Source organism: Pseudoliparis swirei, chromosome 15 (genome assembly GCF_029220125.1).
Source record: "Pseudoliparis swirei isolate HS2019 ecotype Mariana Trench chromosome 15, NWPU_hadal_v1, whole genome shotgun sequence".
Lineage (NCBI taxonomy): Eukaryota > Metazoa > Chordata > Actinopteri > Perciformes > Liparidae > Pseudoliparis > Pseudoliparis swirei.
The window spans coordinates 20,098,876-20,105,858 of record NC_079402.1 but is presented as its reverse complement, the minus strand read 5'-3'; positions in this window follow the sequence as shown (position 1 = coordinate 20,105,858).

Below are 6,983 nucleotides of genomic sequence, written 5' to 3'. Positions count from 1 at the left end.
TTGAGTTAAGAAATTATATATTATTGAGAAAAAGGTGAGGATGTTTAATTTCTGGTGAGTTCAATCAGACGTACAGAAACGGTCCAACGGTTAAGTTAACGTTACGAGCTAAAGTCCGAACAAACCTTTTAAAATAGTTAATCTAAAAATAGGAAATATGTTTTAAAGGAAAGCGTTAGCTTGCTAAATTAAGGGGATTAAACCACAACCGTCATTTATTAGTTGAGTTAATATATGTATTAATGGGAAATAAATAACTGGACATATTATAATGTACTTGAGGTACTTTAAATATATTTTTATACGTTTAATTACACTTTTAAATCCAGGTATTTACTTGATACACGTCGTTTTTTCACCGTAATAAGTAACCGTTTAATTAAAGAGTATTTTCCTGAAGACACCTGTTCGCCGCTAGGTGGCGCTTTCTTCCTCCGGTGTCCGCCAGAGGGACGTTCTGGCTTCTGATGGAACCGGTAACCTGGATATATCACCGGCCACCAGCGGCACACCGAAGCTGAATCAACGGGACGGGACAGCGGCGTTTCCTTTTTGGATGACTGGATGACGGAGGGAGGAGCGACGAGCTCCGTCCACAACAGCGGGGCAGACGAGGCCGACACGCCGGGGAATGACTGCTCCGTTCGGGAGGGATGCGTCTCTCGTTGACGGCGGTGTTGCATTCCGCCTTTATATGGAGATAAAGCGGGACTGCAGATAAACTCAGAGCTGCAGGTGAGTCGTCGATGATGGATTTGTTGTTTACCACATAACACAAATTATCCCCCCAGATTTCTCATTAATTAACAATGATTGACACGATGCAAATGCTCATTAATTCCCACCGTTATTATTTCGTGGCAGTGTTTGAATGAGCTGCAGTGCTCTGGGCATCCATCATCGTAGCGTTTTTAAAATTTTAATTTATTCACCAGAACAGCTGATCAATATTATCTATGTATCTGATTCTGGTTGTTTGAAAATAATACTTTTGTGTTTGTGTGCTGTGCAGATATTGAGTCTCGTATATCACCCTCTGGTAGTGAAATCATAGGTTGCATGAATCTCGCACCAAATCATTTACATGTTCTCCTATGATACACAATAGGCTATTTCTGCATGTTTCACACCAAAATATACTGCACAAAGTATGAGTGTGCATTAAATGGCTGTAAATCAATAGGCATGGCTGGATTAATCTCTGCGCACTATGTATGCACCCTGTCCACCATCCAGTAATAACATAATGTGCCATAATTCACAATAATTCATAACTAGACGTTGCCACTGGATTCCTCCACAAAGTATAAATCCAACGAGATTAATAACCTACAACCGTGTTAGCGGCTTCCTGCTTTAATGGCTGATGTTTGCGTGAAACTGAACCAAACACTCATTATTTGAAAATATTTGCATTACCTATAATCACAAAACCCTAAATTACATATTCAGATTGCTTGTTTGTGAATTTATTCAATTGACAACATCGAGGACACAAAATCAAAGCAAATGTTCACATTTGAGAAGCTGTAAACAAGAACAAAAAAAGAACATTGGCATTTTTTCTGAAGAAAAATAAAATAAAGGCCTCATCAAAATAGATTCATGATCTGATGATTGAATAATAAATTCATGATTGTTTTTGCTATAAAAATAAGCCCCCCCCTCTTGCAACTGTCTTTTATTATTAATTATGATTACCGGAAGTACAACTGTTTGTCTTCTCCCTTCTCTGGGTTTTCTCGTCCTCTTTTTGTTTATTTTTTTAAAGCACAACCGTTGCAAGATGTATTTGACTTGTTTAACCTGCGTGTAAAAACTTGACCTGTCCTTGCTACGAATGTCCTGACCTGCACAGACTGCTAACAATGCAGACTTCCACAGAGCGGGGGCTATTCTTAGACACTGAAGGTTGACAACGCTGAAGAAATGCTGCCGCACGTGTGCTTCACGCCGAGCTTGTAACTTATTCAGACGGATGCTGCAGCCGAGCCAAAACTTTCTAGGAAGAATACTTTAAACCTGGAGAGTTTTTCAGGCCGCCTCGCATCGAATCACTTTAAATATGTAGGGCCGACACCTGGCCGTGGTAAAGTAAAGCAAATAAAATGTATTAATCGAAATGTAGATGAAACAAAATATATGCGTTGGCTGTTTTTTGGGGGATTTCGTTCAACATCAAACTGCTTTTTAATGGCGTGTCTATGAAACAAGACATAGACAGTAAAGCCAAGTAAGGCCGAGGCTGCTAATAGTCGAATTAGACAAAGTAAAATATCGCCCATATGATGGCTCTACATGAAAAGTCAGGGGGATTAACAGGTATGGAGCCTCAACATTTCCATGACAGTCCATTTAATATTTAGATTGTTTCTCAAACCTGAGGATTCTGCCGCCTTCGTTTCGGTTGTATCCCCTTTGCTCAGTAAATATCTTAAGGCACGATAACTAATCAGAAAACATCACCTCGAGTTTTGGGATGAGATGAACATTCGTAGCCGACGTGTCCTCATAACTAAACAACATGTGCGATCGCAGTTTTAAACTTGGTTAATTTTATGTTGCGTTCTCGTTTTGTCTTAAAACATTCAGCGCTTGTTACGCAGTGGAGTCGCTACGTGACGAAGTAAACTTCACGCGTTGTCTAAAGGTGCATTCACACCAAAAGCGAAACTATTTTTTCGTGCCACCGAATCCCATGAAAAGTCAACGTACAGACGCGTGTGGCTGCGATAGACACGGAGATAAGCCCCGCCCCTCGCGGAGCGTCTCGACGCTCATGGCGAGAACACGGCGAACGGTCGAGCGAGTGAACTCACGCGTTTTGGTGCAACGCACCTTTAGGGTTTCAACAATGAAAAGCGAGCGGCCTCCGGAAAGTTCTGCGTTCGTCTGACCCGTCCGTAACTTCTACTGCTCTCCATATACGACACCTGACTTCCTCCTTTCCTCCCGTCATCGTAACCACGGCAATGAGAGGTTGCCGGCGAACAACAAATGCACTTATTTGTTATTACCTTCGCATTGAAAATGCGGAAGGTAATGTTTTGATCGCCGTGTATTTGTGTGCGTGCGTGCGTGTTATTCGCATAAGTAAAAAAGTATTAAACCGAATCGCATGACATTTGGTGGGATGATTGGTTATTATCCGGGGACCATTTGATTAGATTTTGGGATCGATCGGGTCAAAGGTCAAGGTCAATGTCATGAAAAGGTCAAAATCTTCTTTTTACCATAGCGCGGTCAATTTTTATCCAATTGGCATGCAACTAATGCCAAAATGTTCATAATTCAATGCCCAATCTTGTGGTATGCGAAGGTATGCGCTCTACAGAGTGCCCATTCTAGTTTAGCAATAAGATCGACCTTATGATCTCTAGGGATCATACGGTTGGTCTTATATGGTAGATAGATGCCATACTCGTGGCTGTGCTCGATCACCAGGGGATCTCGGAAGGGACAAGGCTTGCAGAATCAGTAACTTCTTTTAAATCACTTCTTAAAACCCATTTTTATGGAACAGCTTTTAAGTGATCTAGTCTTTTTATGCAGAACTTTGGTTCCCCTAATTTAGTTGTCTGTTTTTAATGAATTAATTTTTTATTTTCCATTTTATTTTTTATTTTAATATATACTTTTAAATGTAATATTGGTTTCTTACTATTCCACTTGTTTTGCTTTGACTCTCTGTGGAGCACTTTGTAGACATTGTTTTTAAAGGTGCTATATAAATGAAGTTATTATTATTATTATTATTATTACCTTCGCATTGAAAATGCGGAAAGGTTATGTTTTGATCGCCGTGTATTTATTTATTTATTTATTTGTATGCGTGTTATTCGCATAAGTAAAAAAGTATTAAACCGAATCGCATGACATTTGGTGGGATGATTGGTTATTATCCGGGGACCATTTGATTAGATTTTGGGATCAATCGGGTCAAAGGTCAAGGTCATGAAAAAGGTCAAAATCTTCTTGAATCGCATGCAATTTGGTGGGATGATTGGTTATTATCCGGGGACGATTTGATTAGATTTTGGGATCGATCGGGTCAAAGGTCAAGGTCAAGGTCATGAAAAGGTCAACATCTTCTTTTTACCATAGCGCGGTCAATTTATATCCAATTGGCATGCAAATAATGCCAAAATGCTCATAATTCAATGCCCAATCTTGTGATATGCGAAGGTATGCGCTCTACCGAGTGCCCGTTCTAGTTATTATTATTATTATTCTTATTATCACCACAGTCATTATTCTGCATCCTGCGACCTTTCCGCTGAGCCGAGCTGCCATCGTGGACAAAACAAATGCGCGTCCTGCTAAGAGTTAATTTGCTATTTGAAGTTAAGTCTATCGCAGCTTCACAATCACCACGACCATCAGATCCACTGCGTAATGTACTGGTCCTCTTTCCACCCATTTCAAGATCAGTGTGCACGATTTTAATGTGTGTGGTTCGGAGTGAAAGAAGATGCAGCCTCACAGGATCTGATTATCGGGCCAAAATGATTAGGTTTGCTTTAATGAATGCTGTTAGGAAGTGGCCACCACAGAAAGAATGAGTCATGGTATTGATTGCTGCCCCCTCCTTCAGTTGCTCCTTCTCCCTTTCCTCCCCTCTCGCTTTCTTTTTACCCATCCACCCATTCTTTTCTTTCATCTCACTCCTTAAAATTCCCCTTTTTCCCAGCTCACGAGACACGTCCCGATTCTTTTCTGCAAATATACAGCCGGGGCGAGCGCTGCATACCAATAACGGCGTGACTCGCTCGGTGGTGCGGTCTGGGTGAGAGGGAGGGAGGGATTGAGGAGGGTGATGGTGGTTGAGGTGTGGAGGAGAGGAGGAGGGGGGTCTTGTCACGAGATGCCACGTCATCGCAGTGTGTGAAATCTATTTTTAGCAGGGGGATTCCGGCCCACCGATCACGGCTTCGCAGCCAGCGCTGAGTGGCGGGAGGCTGGAGGCGCTCCGTGGCGTCGCGCTCGGATGTGAATGAACAACGCGTGTCGTCCCGACTGTCTGCCCTCGCCCGTCGCTCCCGACCCTCTTCCCGCCGCCCGGCCTGCCGGAGAGAAACACTGCGCTACAAATAGACCGACGAGCACGTCTCTTGCTTTCTCCACCTCGCTCTGCTTCATTTGCGCCGCGTCTCTCGTGTGGAGCGTCGAAAGGTGGAAAGAGACCTTCGGCAAAAATGAAAATGATAAGCGGAGCTCGTGAGGCATTCTGAGATGAATGGCATCAAATCATCGGTGATATAAATGATCCACTGTACTTGTTAAACTTGTTGTGTTACATGAATGCAAATTTTATTGCACATTTTTGCATTACATCTGCACACTCCTCCTCGGTCCATATTTTGCACATTTGATCCTCGTAACTTTTTTAACACTGTACAGTAATATATTTTATATATTTTTTAAGAGATTTTTTTATTGTCTTTCAATTAAATCAGATTTTGTGATAATAACAAGCACATCTTTCCTCAGATTAGTGCGAAAAATCTTATTGTTTTCCACTAAAACTCTTAATTACGTTAGAAATAATAATCAGTTCTTTTAATAGTGTCACACTTCTTTCAAGAAATTGTCCTTTTAAAGTGTTTCAAGTATTTTCTAAAATCAAGTAAAATTTTTCGTAATTCTCGTGTAGCAATTTGTTATTTATATAAGCGGGCACCGATTGAATTAATTAAAGTTCAAAGAAGCTAGAAAAACATTAATTTACTTCAAACTTTGATCATTTGGCATTACTATTTTTGACTTTCTTCGAATTTGTCTTCCATGTCATGCATACAGAACAAGCTGTATATAGACTCACATTGTCGGGGGTTTACGCAGGCCGCTCAGCTGGGGCCCTCGCGACAACGTTTTAAATATAGATCCACGCCAACAAGATGTCCCCAGTTGCTCCGGCGTGGATTGTTTCCGAGAATCCGAAGCGGCCACGTTTGGCCACGTTCGCGGCGCTCGTGCGGCGTGCTCGCGCACTCGCTCTAATTAACAATCCCCGGGCTTTGTTCAGGTCCGGCGAGGCGTCGTGTCCCCATCAAATATTCACACGCACACGCATGTCGAGTGGTGCGGATGAGGAGGAGCCACCTGCTGACCCGACGCCTCGAGCGTCACTCTGTTAGTTAAAAGTCAATCTCCGTGTTTCGGTTTCCTCGGGGGAATCGATTCACCTGCAGATTGTTTTCGAGTTAAATCGATCGAGAAAACCTCCATCCTGGGTTCTCAAAGTCCACGGTGAAGTCTTCTAATGTCTTCATTTGTCAGTCCAAAACCCAAATATTCACCTTAAAAAAATATAAAGCGAGAGAAGCGGGACACCTCCATATTTGAGAGGCTGAAAATAGAATGATCTGCAATCTTTGCATGAAGAACTACAACAAAATAGTTCAAAGTGCAGCTGAGGCCGATGGAAACGTCATTAGTTTTGCAGGAATTTGGTCGCGAACCATCAGACAAATAAAAATGATCGTGCTCGATGCAAAGTTCAGGGATCCCCAGAGTTACCACAATCAGGGTTCGTACGGTCATGGAAAACCTGGAAAAGTCATGGAATTTTAAAATGGTCATTCCCAGGCCTGGAAAAGTCATGGAAAAAAACTCAAATCATAAAAGTCATGGAAATGTTGTTATATTCACATGTTCATTTACGCCGAGTTTGAAATAATTGATATGTTTTTTTTAAAGAAAGACGCTCAAAAACGCACAACATTTTCTAAATTGTTCATGTTTATACGGAGATTTCAGTTTGGTCGTGGAAATTTGGTTTAAAGTCATTGAAAAGTCCTGGAAATCCATTGGTCAAAATGTGTACGAACCCTACACAATTGATGTTTGTTTGTCGGGATGTTTCATTTGAAGCTTTAAATATCAACCAGCTGCTGAAATGTAGGGGATGGATAAAGTCCGTAGGATTCGTCCGGTGGGTACGATGAATGTCCGTGCCAATTTCCTGTAACATCTGTGTTGTG